Raw genomic sequence first — 16,994 nt, forward strand, 5'->3', positions numbered from 1 at the left:
GAATTTACTTGTAAAAATAACAATAACAGATATTGTCGATTGGTGTTATATTATTTTTTTAGCATTTCGTATTATCAAAATATATCATATGTTAGACAGCTTATCAATTTTAAATAAAATAACGAGACATACATAACTATTCGTGTCTGCTCCCGTTTATTGTAATGAGTGTGCACATTTGGAGAAATACTTAGACATTTTACTTCTTATTTCTTTAGACTGAATAATTATTTCTTATTAATTCCAAAGTATGCGACCCGATGATCTAATCGTGGTGTATGTGCTATTCCTCGTTTGTTTGCCTGCATCCATTGCTTTACGGTTTGCTTGTTGCGTTTAAATGCACATTTGATTTCTTTACCAGCATTGGATTTAGACCATTCAATGAGAAGAGTTACCAGCGTTTATTATGATTGATAAGCCCTCAACGGAGAATGAGGTCGGCATACATTAAAAGCCTTATTTTGTTTTTATCGTGTGCCTTCCAAAATGTATGCGACGAAACTTAAATCACGCAAAATATGAATGGTAACTAGACGTGCTTGTTGTGTGCAAGGAGTGCATTTATTTGTAAACTTTTGCTAAATCAAAATGGTTTATTTGTATTTGCTTTTTACCTGGGTTTTATCAGGTTCGCAGTCGGGACATTTTTAATCCATAGTGTATGCATAATTAATTTCAAAGAAATAAGAAGTAAAATGTGTAAGTATTCCTCAAAATGTGCTTTGGACTAAGTCCCCCGTCATCACAGCAAACGGGAGCAGACCCGTATAGGTATGTCTAGTTATTTTATTAAAAATTTCCAGCCGTCTGTAAATTTATGTTTGAAAGAAAAAAGTAAATTAATATCTTACTTACTGTTTTTGTCTTGTTTTCTAGTGAATATCTGACAATGCTTAAATGGAGATACATTTACTTGGTAAGCAAAGTGGCTTAAGATATTATGTATTGTAATAGAAAATTGTTATAAAAACGTTTTGTTTTTGCTGGGAATTCTTGTATATATTTCACAGCTATATAATTAATTATAATAACGCACTTTTTGTTGATAAACATGTTAAAAAATACATTAACACATAATAATGTGGCAACAAATCAAATGTGCATTTAAATGCAACAAGCAAAAATAAATAAATAAAGCAAATGCACGGAAAAGAAACGAGGAATAAAAGAAACACCGCGATTAAAAAAATCAGATCGCATACTTTGTAATAATTGAAATAAATTATAAAAATCAACAGGTTTATATTTAAAACAAATAAAAAATATCTGCCAGCGGGGTAAGAAAAATAAACTTAATTCTAGTTTCAACTTAATTCAATAATAAACTCAATTTAGGTTTATTTTTCTTACCCCACTGGCAGATATTTTTACTTGTTTTAAGCCTTAACCTATTACATTTTAGAATTTATTTCAGTAAACAAGACTTAAATTCTAAGCCACTTTGCTTATTAAGTAAATGTATCTCGATTTAAGAATTATTTTTTAACTCGAAAACATTAAGAAAATACTAAGTAAACGAACAAATTGGGATGTTCAAAACACTTAAATATTTTTTTTCACTCTACCCTTCATATTACAGCTGTCGAAAAACCACAGCAACGTTGACAGACCCGGAAGCCATGATACATTAGCAGTTTTTAAAATAAGTTAAATCTAGAATCCTTATTGGTTTTAGATACTTTAAAGCAATGAATGATCTTCTTTCTTTTGAATTGATTTGGTATTATGGAGGAGCTCTGTGTCTGGTTATTGAAGATGATTTGTTCTTTGCTCCTATGTTGGCTTATTTTTTTGTTATTTCCGTTACTATATATATTTTTTTCTTTGTTTTTTCTGATTTGAGGTTATGAAAATGTTTTAATTTGTAATAAAGGTTTTTTGAAAATTCTAAATTCTCTCTATCTCTCTCTCTCTCATGAGCGTGGATCAGATCCTGCATTAAAACATGAACTTCTGATTTGCTAGCTCAACGTTCTACCTCTGGGTTATACAATGAGAACGTATAGAGTTAAATGCCCGCTAGCCTCCACCCCAAAAGCCAGCGCCTTCGCCGGCTCCCCCTTTGGCTGCGTCTATTCCGGTATCGCTTCGCGGCCTTTTGGCTAAGATCAAGTGTAGTATCTGTTCTTATCAGTTTAATGTCTGATACGTCTCCTATCCGGGGACTATATGTTAAATGGATTTTTGACCTTCGGAAATGGAAGCGGAGCTTGCTCCTTCCACTCCATGCATCAACATGGTATTGCAGTGTTTCCATGAATGGTGCGCTCCCCATCTCGGGGATAAATAAGTCAAGTATAAAAAAAGAATTTGCTTCTTTTGTGCGTGAATGACGGTGTTTTTTCTAATCCGTGTGTTTTAAAATTGCTGTGATTTCGTTGGCTTTATTGGTTTAACGAAAAGCTTGCGTGGAAATGAACACGCTGATAAAGAAATGTTTTTGTAATGTATTTAATTAATTTCTTTACAAGTTTGCGGAGGTGATACGAGGACGAATTAAACATCCTCGACACAGCTGAAGGCGCAACAAAAGCGAACGAGACCGATTGGAATGTTAAAAACACCTGAAAACTTTTTTCACTACCCTTCATACTACAGCTGTCGAAAAACCACAGCAACGTCGACAGACCTGGAAGCATAGCTGTACTTGTTTAATTCACAACGACAACGGGTAAGTCATTGAGCCCTGTGTTTTTATTTATCCACGTTCTAAAATTGCTATGCTTTCGTTGTTTCTTGATTGCTCTGTACATTTCTTTGTTTCTATTCCACGTAAAGTTACTTTGTAATAACGAAACCATATATTTGAATGCGCAATTTAAATCCATTTGATTTAAATTGTTTCACATATTTCACTCTACACGGTTCAACCGGGCTGGAAACGGAATAAAAACAGGGTAGATCTCGAAGAATGTTTGGTCTCAGACGTGGCTTCGTGCGCTTTCCACCTGGTCACACACAGTAAATGAAATGTTAGTCGGACGGCCTCCGGGGGCGCCGTCGATGTGATCGGTCACAGGAAGATGCGGCCGTCTGGCCTCAAAGGGTGTCGCTCATACTTACCTGGCAGGGGAGACACCATGATCATGAAGGTGGTTCACCCAGGGCGAGGCTCAGCCATTGCACTCCGGTTGGGCTGACCCTTTGCGAATTCCCCAAATGTGGGAATCTCGACTGCAAAATTTCTGATAGTGGGGGACTGCGTTCGCGCTCTCCCCTGACCTTTGTGTAAAAATAGATTCGCTTGTCGTTTTACGTAAAATCCAAGAGACGTCTAACCACGGCCCAAGAATACATTAGTCATCAAAAAAGCGGCTATTCAACGACTACATAACTTTTAATAGACAGCGAATAAGTGTCTAGGCTAAAACAAGGCTGTATTTGGGCTGTCAGTGAAAATCTAATAGCCGTTTGACCATTCCAAACGAATAGACTAGCCATTAAATAGAACCACAATCAAACGGCTACATGTCTAAGAGCACAAAATAATGCTTAGATGATTCTTTTACTTCCAATATAAGAGGTTCTCGGGAATGGCAATCATCCAAACTAATAAATTATAAAGGCTTTTATAAGAAAATGACAACAGTTAAACAACCTAGACAGCGTTGGGCAATACAAAATGCTAATAAATACAAGACAAATTGAAATATTGTACATGCATGTACATTAAACAAGCCAACAAATCTGCCAATGGGCTACGACAATTTTTCTTGAATTAAGTGTTTATATCTAGATTTGTTTCTTACCCCTTTGGCAGATTTATTTGCTTGTTTTAAGCCCAAATTCTGAGTTTTTTCTCCCTAAAGGCTAGGTTTATTTTCTTAGGGCATTTTGCTCATCAAAAAATGCATCTTATTTTAAGACTTTCTAGATATTTGTATAGTTAAAACAGTTCGAAATAACAAGTAAGAAATGATTTTTTGCAATGTATTCATTCATTCGCTACCCTTCATACTACAGCTGTCGAAAAACCACAGCAACGTCGACAGATCTGGAAGCGTAGCTGTATTTGTTTAACTCACAAAGACAACGGGTAAAGTATTTTCTTGATTACCTAAATGACTTGCTGTAAGAAAATAAGTTTAGGTTTAAGGGGGGGAAATACAGTTTAAAGGGATATTTCAATTTATGATGATAATTCTGTCATCATTTACTCATGCATACAGGCTTACAACAACACGAGGATTAGTTTTTTTCTGAGTAACACAAAAGAAGGTATTTTGAGGAATGATGGTAAACCCACAGCAGATAGTCACCATTGACTTCCATAGTAGGAATAAAAAAATATGATGGAATTTAATAGGTACCATCAACCGTGTGCTAACCATCACTTTGCAAAATATTTTCTTCATCATTTATCACGATACTTCCAAAATATTTTTTCCTACTAAGTCAATATTTCATTATTTGCTTTACAAGCTTAAAAATGATGGTGACAGGATTCCATGGTAATCACAAACAGGTAAACAAGTAAAATAATCACTATTTACTTTTAAAAGCATTTTGAAAATTGCTTGCTTATGCTGGGAGTAAAGGTATTTCATGCAAAAGGTATTTCCTCTTTAAAAGGTAATGTATGCTTCTTTTAAAGCTGACACATTTGCCACATTAAAATAACAGAAATGTGTACTGTTTAAACTTTTTGGAGCCGGTGTGTCTGTGTTCTTGGGGCACACATCTACATGTAAAAGCAGAATTGCTTATTATTCTTCTCTATTTCTTGTATAGGTCAATTATGAGTGAAGAACCGTTCACCAAATGAAGACCGCAGCCAGGTGACGGGATCCTGTGGTAATCACAAACAGGTAAACCAGTAAAATAATCATCATTTAATGTTAAAATAATTTTGAAAATTGAAGTTCTGTGTGTTCTTATTGTACTTTATTTATTTCTGCAGGTAAGCACCATACCGTAAGCTTCATTCCCTTTATAACAGGTAAGGTTCATACTGTTTTATTCTTTTGTACTGTTTTATTCGTACTGTTTTAAATCATTCAGTAAATGCAAAGTTAAACTGATGTGTTTTTAATCTAGATTTAAAAGTGTCTACTGTTGAAGCACATCTGATCTCTTCTGAAAGCTGATAATAACTGAATGCTGAGGCACCTTGTTTTGAGTGAACCCTTGTTTTTTTCTAAATGACCTGATCCTATTGATCCGAGTAATCGGTTTCATATTCGATTAGCATATCTGTCATGTATTGTAGCCATGAAGTGGTTTTTAAACAAGAAACAGTACTTTTTAAATCCATTGACCATTGCAATAATCGGCCCTGCTGGTGATGAAAGCATGAACAAGTTTCTCTAAGTCCTGTCTTGAGACAAAACCTCTAATTCTGGCAATATTTCTGAGATGGTAGTAAAAGCAGAATTCCTTATTATTTTTCTCTATCTCAGGCTCTACGGCATATATGTCATGATTTTATTTGTCTATTTATATGTCTATTTACAAGGACTGCCTTGGCCAAATGTTATTGTTAATTAATATTGAAGCAGTTATTTAACATAGGTCCTTTGAGTAGTGATTTGTGTAATGATCCATATATCTATTTTTATGTATATTTTTAACTTAGGAATGTGATTTTAAAGCTCATATTTGTTATTGTATGACACCTCTCATGTTATGAAAGTAAAAAATAAATGTATTTTCTGATGTCTTGCATTTCTGTTTTTAAACTGTTAATCCTTATCAAGTGCTATACATTAGAAAGTGGATATAGAGTGAAATGCACACGGTGAATAATGAACGCAGACCTTCAGTGCCGGACCTCTGACCCGCTAACCTCCATCCCGACAGCCAGCGCCTTCTCCGGATGCCATTGCGGTATCGCTTCTCGGCTTTTTGGGTAAGATCGAGTGGACACCGGGGACTACACGTTTAAATGGATTTTTGACCTTCGGCTATGGAAGCGAGGCTTGTTCCGTCCACTCCGTGCATCGACTCTGGCGCTTTCCGGGGACAAATAAGGTGAGTTTAAAATCAGAGTTTGCTTCTTTAGTGCGTGGTTGCCAGTTTGTTTGCCAGTCCGTGGTCCATAATACGTTCCGCGTTCGTGGTCTCTCCATCGCTCAGTACTTTTCTGTGTTTCTATTTTACGTAAAGCTAACACCAAAACGATTGTGGAAGGCGCTATATAGATTGTTCTCAAAGAAAAAAAACGAGAAACAAACCCATGTGAATATGGGTCAAATTATCTAGGCGGAGCACTTCGTTCAAAGAAAAACGCAACAGAATTGTTTGCGTTGAACAAAGACAATGGTGCCTGCAGACATCGAATGTGTATTGTGGATAAAAAATGGCCAGTGGGGTGGGACAATTTTTCTTGAATTAAGTGTTTATGGGAAAAGTTCACGAATTTTTTCTTACCCTGTAGTCAGATTTATTTGCTTGTTTTAAGCATAAAATAACAGGAGAAGAAATTGTGTAGGGGGAGCAGAGGGTTTTTTTTCGTTCAAAGAAAAGCAGCGTGGCACGAATGAATGTTTGGCTGAAATGCTATCGTAATTTCCCCCTTAATTTTCCTTACAAACATGAAACCAGAGAGAAGGGTCAGTTGGCATCGAATTGCACCTTGTATTCGGTGATTGATTGAGGAAAAATATGCGTATGTGTATATATATACTTGTTTTGTTGAACAGAGACAATGGCCGCGTGCTCCAGCGTCACCTATATGCCTATTTCACAAAATGGCGGCTTTGACCGGAAGTAGGGAAAACATCGTTCAGGTTGCACCACTACGATGGCCACTCAATATAGTATGGACTGACAGCTGCTTTGTTTTCTCCTACACATGAATTTACTTGTAAAAATAACAATAACAGATATTGTCGATTGGTGTTATATTATTTTTTTAGCATTTCGTATTATCAAAATATATCATATGTTAGACAGCTTATCAATTTTAAATAAAATAACGAGACATACATAACTATTCGTGTCTGCTCCCGTTTATTGTAATGAGTGTGCACATTTGGAGAAATACTTAGACATTTTACTTCTTATTTCTTTAGACTGAATAATTATTTCTTATTAATTCCAAAGTATGCGACCCGATGATCTAATCGTGGTGTATGTGCTATTCCTCGTTTGTTTGCCTGCATCCATTGCTTTACGGCTTGCTTGTTGCGTTTAAATGCACATTTGATTTCTTTACCAGCATTGGATTTAGACCATTCAATGAGAAGAGTTAACAGCGTTTATTATGATTGATAAGCCCTCAACGGAGAATGAGGTCGGCATACATTAAAAGCCTTATTTTGTTTTTATCGTGTGCCTTCCAAAATGTATGCGACGAAACTTAAATCACGCAAAATATGAATGGTAACTAGACGTGCTTGTTGTGTGCAAGGAGTGCATTTATTTGTAAACTTTTGCTAAATCAAAATGGTTTATTTGTATTTGCTTTTTACCTGGGTTTTATCAGGTTCGCAGTCGGGACATTTTTAATACATAGTGTATGCATAATTAATTTCAAAGAAATAAGAAGTAAAATGTGTAAGTATTCCTCAAAATGTGCTTTGGACTAAGTCCCCCGTCATCACAGCAAACGGGAGCAGACCCGAATAGGTATGTCTAGTTATTTTATTAAAAATTTCCAGCCGTCTGTAAATTTATGTTTGAAAGAAAAAAAGTAAATTAATATCTTACTTACTGTTTTTGTCTTGTTTTCTAGTGAATATCTGACAATGCTTAAATGGAGATACATTTACTTGGTAAGCAAAGTGGCTTAAGATATTATGTATTGTAATAGAAAATTGTTATAAAAACGTTTTGTTTTTGCTGGGAATTCTTGTATATATTTCACAGCTATATAATTAATTATAATAACGCACTTTTTGTTGATAAACATGTTAAAAAATACATTAACACATAATAATGTGGCAACAAATCAAATGTGCATTTAAATGCAACAAGCAAAAATAAATAAATAAAGCAAATGCACGGAAAAGAAACGAGGAATAAAAGAAACACCGCGATTAAAAAAATCAGATCGCATACTTTGTAATAATTGAAATAAATTATAAAAATCAACAGGTTTATATTTAAAACAAATAAAAAATATCTGCCAGCGGGGTAAGAAAAATAAACTTAATTCTAGTTTCAACTTAATTCAATAATAAACTCAATTTAGGTTTATTTTTCTTACCCCACTGGCAGATATTTTTACTTGTTTTAAGCCTTAACCTATAACATTTTAGAATTTATTTCAGTAAACAAGACTTAAATTCTAAGCCACTTTGCTTATTAAGTAAATGTATCTCGATTTAAGAATTATTTTTTAACTCGAAAACATTAAGAAAATACTAAGTAAACGAACAAATTGGGATGTTCAAAACACTTAAATTTTTTTTTCACTCTACCCTTCATATTACAGCTGTCGAAAAACCACAGCAACGTTGACAGACCCGGAAGCCATGATACATTAGCAGTTTTTAAAATAAGTTAAATCTAGAATCCTTATTGGTTTTAGATACTTTAAAGCAATGAATGATCTTCTTTCTTTTGAATTGATTTGGTATTATGGAGGAGCTCTGTGTCTGGTTATTGAAGATGATTTGTTCTTTGCTCCTTTGTTGGCTTATTTTTTTTGTTATTTCCGTTACTATATATATTTTTTTCTTTGTTTTTTCTGATTTGAGGTTATGAAAATGTTTTAATTTGTAATAAAGGTTTTTTGAAAATTCTAAATTCTCTCTATCTCTCTCTCTCTCATGAGCGTGGATCAGATCCTGCATTAAAACATGAACTTCTGATTTGCTAGCTCAACGTTCTACCTCTGGGTTATACAATGAGAACGTATAGAGTTAAATGCCCGCTAGCCTCCACCCCAAAAGCCAGCGCCTTCGCCGGCTCCCCCTTTGGCTGCGTCTATTCCGGTATCGCTTCTCGGCCTTTTGGCTAAGATCAAGTGTAGTATCTGTTCTTATCAGTTTAATGTCTGATACGTCTCCTATCCGGGGACTATATGTTAAATGGATTTTTGACCTTCGGAAATGGAAGCGGAGCTTGCTCCTTCCACTCCATGCATCAACATGGTATTGCAGTGTTTCCATGAATGGTGCGCTCCCCATCTCGGGGATAAATAAGTCAAGTATAAAAAAAGAATTTGCTTCTTTTGTGCGTGAATGACGGTGTTTTTTCTAATCCGTGTGTTTTAAAATTGCTGTGATTTCGTTGGCTTTATTGGTTTAACGAAAAGCTTGCGTGGAAATGAACACGCTGATAAAGAAATGTTTTTGTAATGTATTTAATTAATTTCTTTACAAGTTTGCGGAGGTGATACGAGGACGAATTAAACATCCTCGACACAGCTGAAGGCGCAACAAAAGCGAACGAGACCGATTGGAATGTTAAAAACACCTGAAAACTTTTTTCACTACCCTTCATACTACAGCTGTCGAAAAACCACAGCAACGTCGACAGACCTGGAAGCATAGCTGTACTTGTTTAATTCACAACGACAACGGGTAAGTCATTGAGCCCTGTGTTTTTATTTATCCACGTTCTAAAATTGCTATGCTTTCGTTGTTTCTTGATTGCTCTGTACATTTCTTTGTTTCTATTCCACGTAAAGTTACTTTGTAATAACGAAACCATATATTTGAATGCGCAATTTAAATCCATTTGATTTAAATTGTTTCACATATTTCACTCTACACGGTTCAACCGGGCTGGAAACGGAATAAAAACAGGGTAGATCTCGAAGAATGTTTGGTCTCAGACGTGGCTTCGTGCGCTTTCCACCTGGTCACACACAGTAAATGAAATGTTAGTCGGACGGCCTCCGGGGGCGCCGTCGATGTGATCGGTCACAGGAAGATGCGGCCGTCTGGCCTCAAAGGGTGTCGCTCATACTTACCTGGCAGGGGAGACACCATGATCATGAAGGTGGTTCACCCAGGGCGAGGCTCAGCCATTGCACTCCGGTTGGGCTGACCCTTTGCGAATTCCCCAAATGTGGGAATCTCGACTGCAAAATTTCTGATAGTGGGGGACTGCGTTCGCGCTCTCCCCTGACCTTTGTGTTAAAAATAGATTCGCTTGTCGTTTTACGTAAAATCCAAGAGACGTCTAACCACGGCCCAAGAATACATTAGTCATCAAAAAAGCGGCTATTCAACGACTACATAACTTTTAATAGACAGCGAATAAGTGTCTAGGCTAAAACAAGGCTGTATTTGGGCTGTCAGTGAAAATCTAATAGCCGTTTGACCATTCCAAACGAATAGACTAGCCATTAAATAGAACCACAATCAAACGGCTACATGTCTAAGAGCACAAAATAATGCTTAGATGATTCTTTTACTTCCAATATAAGAGGTTCTCGGGAATGGCAATCATCCAAACTAATAAATTATAAAGGCTTTTATAAGAAAATGACAACAGTTAAACAACCTAGACAGCGTTGGGCAATACAAAATGCTAATAAATACAAGACAAATTGAAATATTGTACATGCATGTACATTAAACAAGCCAACAAATCTGCCAATGGGCTACGACAATTTTTCTTGAATTAAGTGTTTATATCTAGATTTGTTTCTTACCCCTTTGGCAGATTTATTTGCTTGTTTTAAGCCCAAATTCTGAGTTTTTTCTCCCTAAAGGCTAGGTTTATTTTCTTAGGGCATTTTGCTCATCAAAAAATGCATCTTATTTTAAGACTTTCTAGATATTTGTATAGTTAAAACAGTTCGAAATAACAAGTAAGAAATGATTTTTTGCAATGTATTCATTCATTCGCTACCCTTCATACTACAGCTGTCGAAAAACCACAGCAACGTCGACAGACCTGGAAGCGTAGCTGTATTTGTTTAACTCACAAAGACAACGGGTAAAGTATTTTCTTGATTACCTAAATGACTTGCTGTAAGAAAATAAGTTTAGGTTTAAGGGGGGGAAATACAGTTTAAAGGGATATTTCAATTTATGATGAAAATTCTGTCATCATTTACTCATGCATACAGGCTTACAACAACACGAGGATTAGTTTTTTTCTGAGTAACACAAAAGAAGGTATTTTGAGGAATGATGGTAAACCCACAGCAGATAGTCACCATTGACTTCCATAGTAGGAATAAAAAAATATGATGGAATTTAATAGGTACCATCAACCGTGTGCTAACCATCACTTTGCAAAATATTTTCTTCATCATTTATCACGATACTTCCAAAATATTTTTTCCTACTAAGTCAATATTTCATTATTTGCTTTACAAGCTTAAAAATGATGGTGACAGGATTCCATGGTAATCACAAACAGGTAAACAAGTAAAATAATCACTATTTACTTTTAAAAGCATTTTGAAAATTGCTTGCTTATGCTGGGAGTAAAGGTATTTCATGCAAAAGGTATTTCCTCTTTAAAAGGTAATGTATGCTTCTTTTAAAGCTGACACATTTGCCACATTAAAATAACAGAAATGTGTACTGTTTAAACTTTTTGGAGCCGGTGTGTCTGTGTTCTTGGGGCACACATCTACATGTAAAAGCAGAATTGCTTATTATTCTTCTCTATTTCTTGTATAGGTCAATTATGAGTGAAGAACCGTTCACCAAATGAAGACCGCAGCCAGGTGACGGGATCCTGTGGTAATCACAAACAGGTAAACCAGTAAAATAATCATCATTTAATGTTAAAATAATTTTGAAAATTGAAGTTCTGTGTGTTCTTATTGTACTTTATTTATTTCTGCAGGTAAGCACCATACCGTAAGCTTCATTCCCTTTATAACAGGTAAGGTTCATACTGTTTTATTCTTTTGTACTGTTTTATTCGTACTGTTTTAAATCATTCAGTAAATGCAAAGTTAAACTGATGTGTTTTTAATCTAGATTTAAAAGTGTCTACTGTTGAAGCACATCTGATCTCTTCTGAAAGCTGATAATAACTGAATGCTGATGCACCTTGTTTTGAGTGAACCCTTGTTTTTTCTAAATGACCTGATCCTATTGATCCGAGTAATCGGTTTCATATTCGATTAGCATATCTGTCATGTATTGTAGCCATGAAGTGGTTTTTAAACAAGAAACAGTACTTTTTAAATCCATTGACCATTGCAATAATCGGCCCTGCTGGTGATGAAAGCATGAACAAGTTTCTCTAAGTCCTGTCTTGAGACAAAACCTCTAATTCTGGCAATATTTCTGAGATGGTAGTAAAAGCAGAATTCCTTATTATTTTTCTCTATCTCAGGCTCTATGGCATATATGTCATGATTTTATTTGTCTATTTATATGTCTATTTACAAGGACTGCCTTGGCCAAATGTTATTGTTAATTAATATTGAAGCAGTTATTTAACATATTTCCTTTGAGTAGTGATTTGTGTAATGATCCATATATCTATTTTTATGTATATTTTTAACTTAGGAATGTGATTTTAAAGCTCATATTTGTTATTGTATGACACCTCTCATGTTATGAAAGTAAAAAATAAATGTATTTTCTGATGTCTTGCATTTCTGTTTTTAAACTGTTAATCCTTATCAAGTGCTATACATTAGAAAGTGGATATAGAGTGAAATGCACACGGTGAATAATGAACGCAGACCTTCAGTGCCGGACCTCTGACCCGCTAACCTCCATCCCGACAGCCAGCACCTTCTCCGGATGCCATTGCGGTATCGCTTCTCGGCTTTTTGGGTAAGATCGAGTGGACACCGGGGACTACACGTTTAAATGGATTTTTGACCTTCGGCTATGGAAGCGAGGCTTGTTCCGTCCACTCCGTGCATCGACTCTGGCGCTTTCCGGGGACAAATAAGGTGAGTTTAAAATCAGAGTTTGCTTCTTTAGTGCGTGGTTGCCAGTTTGTTTGCCAATCCGTGGTCCATAATACGTTCCGCGTTCGTGGTCTCTCCATCGCTCAGTACTTTTCTGTGTTTCTATTTTACGTAAAGCTAACACCAAAACGATTGTGGAAGGCGCTATATAGATTGTTCTCAAAGAAAAAAAACGAGAAACAAACCCATGTGAATATGGGTCAAATTATCTAGGCGGAGCACTTCGTTCAAAGAAAAACGCAACAGAATTGTTTGCGTTGAACAAAGACAATGGTGCCTGCAGACATCGAATGTGTATTGTGGATAAAAAATGGCCAGTGGGGTGGGACAATTTTTCTTGAATTAAGTGTTTATGGGAAAAGTTCACGAATTTTTTCTAACCCTGTAGTCAGATTTATTTGCTTGTTTTAAGCATAAAATAACAGGAGAAGAAATTGTGTAGGGGGAGCAGAGGGTTTTTTTTCGTTCAAAGAAAAGCAGCGTGGCACGAATGAATGTTTGGCTGAAATGCTATCGTAATTTCCCCCTTAATTTTCCTTACAAACATGAAACCAGAGAGAAGGGTCAGTTGGCATCGAATTGCACCTTGTATTCGGTGATTGATTGAGGAAAAATATGCGTATGTGTATATATACACTTGTTTTGTTGAACAGAGACAATGGCCGCGTGCTCCAGCGTCACCTATATGCCTATTTCACAAAATGGCGGCTTTGACCGGAAGTAGGGAAAACATCGTTCAGGTTGCACCACTACGATGGCCACTCAATATAGTATGGACTGACAGCTGCTTTGTTTTCTCCTACACATGAATTTACTTGTAAAAATAACAATAACAGATATTGTCGATTGGTGTTATATTATTTTTTTAGCATTTCGTATTATCAAAATATATCATATGTTAGACAGCTTATCAATTTTAAATAAAATAACGAGACATACATAACTATTCGTGTCTGCTCCCGTTTATTGTAATGAGTGTGCACATTTGGAGAAATACTTAGACATTTTACTTCTTATTTCTTTAGACTGAATAATTATTTCTTATTAATTCCAAAGTATGCGACCCGATGATCTAATCGTGGTGTATGTGCTATTCCTCGTTTGTTTGCCTGCATCCATTGCTTTACGGCTTGCTTGTTGCGTTTAAATGCACATTTGATTTCTTTACCAGCATTGGATTTAGACCATTCAATGAGAAGAGTTAACAGCGTTTATTATGATTGATAAGCCCTCAACGGAGAATGAGGTCGGCATACATTAAAAGCCTTATTTTGTTTTTATCGTGTGCCTTCCAAAATGTATGCGACGAAACTTAAATCACGCAAAATATGAATGGTAACTAGACGTGCTTGTTGTGTGCAAGGAGTGCATTTATTTGTAAACTTTTGCTAAATCAAAATGGTTTATTTGTATTTGCTTTTTACCTGGGTTTTATCAGGTTCGCAGTCGGGACATTTTTAATACATAGTGTAATTAATTTCAAAGAAATAAGAAGTAAAATGTGTAAGTATTCCTCAAAATGTGCTTTGGACTAAGTCCCCCGTCATCACAGCAAACGGGAGCAGACCCGAATAGGTATGTCTAGTTATTTTATTAAAAATTTCCAGCCGTCTGTAAATTTATGTTTGAAAGAAAAAAGTAAATTAATATCTTACTTACTGTTTTTGTCTTGTTTTCTAGTGAATATCTGACAATTCTTAAATGGAGATACATTTACTTGGTAGGCAAAGTGGCTTAAGATATTATGTATTGTAATAGAAAATTGTTATAAAAACGTTTTGTTTTTGCTGGGAATTCTTGTATATATTTCACAGCTATATAATTAATTATAATAACGCACTTTTTGTTGATAAACATGTTAAAAAATACATTAACACATAATAATGTGGCAACAAATCAAATGTGCATTTAAATGCAACAAGCAAAAATAAATAAATAAAGCAAATGCACGGAAAAGAAACGAGGAATAAAAGAAACACCGCGATTAAAAAAATCAGATCGCATACTTTGTAATAATTGAAATAAATTATAAAAATCAACAGGTTTATATTTAAAACAAATAAAAAATATCTGCCAGCGGGGTAAGAAAAATAAACTTAATTCTAGTTTCAACTTAATTCAATAATAAACTCAATTTAGGTTTATTTTTCTTACCCCACTGGCAGATATTTTTACTTGTTTTAAGCCTTAACCTATTACATTTTAGAATTTATTTCAGTAAACAAGACTTAAATTCTAAGCCACTTTGCTTATTAAGTAAATGTATCTCGATTTAAGAATTATTTTTTAACTCGAAAACATTAAGAAAATACTAAGTAAACGAACAAATTGGGATGTTCAAAACACTTAAATATTTTTTTTCACTCTACCCTTCATATTACAGCTGTCGAAAAACCACAGCAACGTTGACAGACCTGGAAGCCATGATACATTAGCAGTTTTCTCTCTATCTCTCTCTCTCATGAGCGTGGATCAGATCCTGCATTAAAACATGAACTTCTGATTTGCTAGCTCAACGTTCTACCTCTGGGTTATACAATGAGAACGTATAGAGTTAAGTGCCCGCTAGCCTCCACCCCAAAAGCCAGCGCCTTCGCCGGCTCCCCCTTTGGCTGCGTCTATTCCGGTATCGCTTCTCGGCCTTTTGGCTAAGATCAAGTGTAGTATCTGTTCTTATCAGTTTAATGTCTGATACGTCTCCTATCCGGGGACTATATGTTAAATGGATTTTTGACCTTCGGAAATGGAAGCGGAGCTTGCTCCTTCCACTCCATGCATCAACATGGTATTGCAGTGTTTCCATGAATGGTGCGCTCCCCATCTCGGGGATAAATAAGTCAAGTATAAAAAAAAGAATTTGCTTCTTTTGTGCGTGAATGACGGTGTTTTTTCTAATCCGTGTGTTTTAAAATTGCTGTGATTTCGTTGGCTTTATTGGTTTAACGAAAAGCTTGCGTGGAAATGAACACGCTGATAAAGAAATGTTTTTGTAATGTATTTAATTAATTTCTTTACAAGTTTGCGGAGGTGATACGAGGACGAATTAAACATCCTCGACACAGCTGAAGGCGCAACAAAAGCGAACGAGACCGATTGGAATGTTAAAAACACCTGAAAACTTTTTTCACTACCCTTCATACTACAGCTGTCGAAAAACCACAGCAACGTCGACAGACCTGGAAGCATAGCTGTACTTGTTTAACTCACAACGACAACGGGTAAGTCATTGAGCCCTGTGTTTTTATTTATCCACGTTCTAAAATTGCTATGCTTTCGTTGTTTCTTGATTGCTCTGTACATTTCTTTGTTTCTATTCCACGTAAAGTTACTTTGTAATAACGAAACCATATATTTGAATGCGCAATTTAAATCCATTTGATTTAAATTGTTTCACATATTTCACTCTACACGGTTCAACCGGGCTGGAAACGGAATAAAAACAGGGTAGATCTCGAAGAATGTTTGGTCTCAGACGTGGCTTCGTGCGCTTTCCACCTGGTCACACACAGTAAATGAAATGTTAGTCGGACGGCCTCCGGGGGCGCCGTCGATGTGATCGGTCACAGGAAGATGCGGCCGTCTGGCCTCAAAGGGTGTCGCTCATACTTACCTGGCAGGGGAGACACCATGATCATGAAGGTGGTTCACCCAGGGCGAGGCTCAGCCATTGCACTCCGGTTGGGCTGACCCTTTGCGAATTCCCCAAATGTGGGAATCTCGACTGCAAAATTTTTGATAGTGGGGGACTGCGTTCGCGCTCTCCCCTGACCTTTGTGTAAAAATAGATTCGCTTGTCGTTTTACGTAAAATCCAAGAGACGTCTAACCACGGCCCAAGAATACATTAGTCATCAAAAAAGCGGCTATTCAACGACTACATAACTTTTAATAGACAGCGAATAAGTGTCTAGGCTAAAACAAGGCTGTATTTGGGCTGTCAGTGAAAATCTAATAGCCGTTTGACCATTCCAAACGAATAGACTAGCCATTAAATAGAACCACAATCAAACGGCTACATGTCTAAGAGCACAAAATAATGCTTAGATGATTCTTTTACTTCCAATATAAGAGGTTCTCGGGAATGGCAATCATCCAAACTAATAAATTATAAAGGCTTTTATAAGAAAATGACAACAGTTAAACAACCTAGACAGCGTTGGGCAATACAAAATGCTAATAAATACAAGACAAATTGAAATATTGTA

The 16,994-nt window shown here is 35.9% G+C and overlaps 6 non-coding genes across 6 annotated transcripts; all 6 read left to right on the forward strand.

The window, feature by feature from the left end:
- The first annotated feature begins 2,085 nt into the window (after nucleotides 1–2,085).
- LOC135773041 (U2 spliceosomal RNA) lies at nucleotides 2,086–2,276 on the forward strand. Its single transcript, XR_010543376.1, has one exon. It is a non-coding gene; the product is annotated as a U2 spliceosomal RNA (small nuclear RNA).
- A 782-nt stretch (nucleotides 2,277–3,058) lies between these two features.
- On the forward strand, nucleotides 3,059–3,223 carry LOC135773063 (U1 spliceosomal RNA). The gene has a single exon (XR_010543394.1). It is a non-coding gene; the product is annotated as a U1 spliceosomal RNA (small nuclear RNA).
- Nucleotides 3,224–8,884: 5,661 nt separating this feature from the next.
- LOC135773028 (U2 spliceosomal RNA) lies at nucleotides 8,885–9,075 on the forward strand. The gene has a single exon (XR_010543363.1). It is a non-coding gene; the product is annotated as a U2 spliceosomal RNA (small nuclear RNA).
- A 782-nt stretch (nucleotides 9,076–9,857) lies between these two features.
- LOC135773062 (U1 spliceosomal RNA) lies at nucleotides 9,858–10,022 on the forward strand. The gene has a single exon (XR_010543393.1). It is a non-coding gene; the product is annotated as a U1 spliceosomal RNA (small nuclear RNA).
- Nucleotides 10,023–15,418: 5,396 nt separating this feature from the next.
- On the forward strand, nucleotides 15,419–15,609 carry LOC135773027 (U2 spliceosomal RNA). The gene has a single exon (XR_010543362.1). It is a non-coding gene; the product is annotated as a U2 spliceosomal RNA (small nuclear RNA).
- Nucleotides 15,610–16,392: 783 nt separating this feature from the next.
- LOC135773015 (U1 spliceosomal RNA) lies at nucleotides 16,393–16,557 on the forward strand. Its single transcript, XR_010543350.1, has one exon. It is a non-coding gene; the product is annotated as a U1 spliceosomal RNA (small nuclear RNA).
- Nucleotides 16,558–16,994: the final 437 nt, after the last annotated feature.

Source organism: Paramisgurnus dabryanus, chromosome 9 (genome assembly GCF_030506205.2).
Source record: "Paramisgurnus dabryanus chromosome 9, PD_genome_1.1, whole genome shotgun sequence".
NCBI lineage: Eukaryota > Metazoa > Chordata > Actinopteri > Cypriniformes > Cobitidae > Paramisgurnus > Paramisgurnus dabryanus.